Genomic DNA, 929 nt, shown 5'->3' with positions numbered 1-929 from the left:
GACTACAGGTCATGCTAAGAGCCAGACCTGGAAGGCAGTCATTGTCACTGCAGCGAGCACTCCTCCATCCAGCCTCGGTTCCCATGAAAGCTGGAGCTCTAGGCCAAGCAGTGATGGGGTGACGGGGATTAGGGTCTGTTTACTGAGCACCTACTGTGTGCCAGGCCCTTGGCTACAGCAGTGAACAAGTCAGACAAAATTCGCAGACTAGCAGAGGAGGACAATGAACAAATAACTACATAATTAATTAGTGGATTAAGGAAAAGGGTAGCGTGCTGGTGGGGTGGGGGTGAGGGTGTCTCATAAAGAATCAATTGCCCTTCCTCGGTCTCTGCCTCTGAGTCAGGTACCTCGGACCCCTCCAGGCTGGGGGTTGGGGGTGCGCAGACACGGGGACTCACGTGACGTCAGCGTAAAAACAGGGTGGAAAGGTCCTCCGGGACGGTGGGGCTGTGCTTTAGAAGGCTCTGAGAGAAGGGTTATTCATTCGTGGTTCATTCATTCGAGAAGTCCTGCGGCACCTACTGTGTCCCACGCACCCCATGAGGAGTACAAACGCGGCCCCTGTCCGCTCACTATATTGGGGGCAGACAGAGCGACAGGAAACCAGCAAAAATGTCACGAAGGTGGTTTCATCCAGGGCCGTAGGCTCGGAGGGGGTAGGGCGGCCCGGCAGACCCGCCACCCGGGGGCGGGGACAAGTCCTGCATTTACTGCACCCCCCCCGTCCCCCTTACTCAGCAAAGAGGTCACCAAGCCAGCGACGAGCGCGCCCTCCGCCGGCTCCGCAGCACCCGCGTCCCCACGATCGAGGGCGCGCGCGTCCCAGCCGCCCGCGCCGCGCCCGGCGCCCTCGGCTTACGGCGCCCCCTCGCGGGAGCCCTCGGCCTCGCCGGTCGCGCGAGCAGGGGAGGGGGCGGTGGCGCCGC

The sequence above is a fragment of the Eubalaena glacialis genome, chromosome 11, assembly GCF_028564815.1.
Source record: "Eubalaena glacialis isolate mEubGla1 chromosome 11, mEubGla1.1.hap2.+ XY, whole genome shotgun sequence".
In the NCBI taxonomy this organism is placed as follows: Eukaryota; Metazoa; Chordata; class Mammalia; order Artiodactyla; family Balaenidae; genus Eubalaena; species Eubalaena glacialis.
This window is presented reverse-complemented; position numbering follows the sequence as displayed.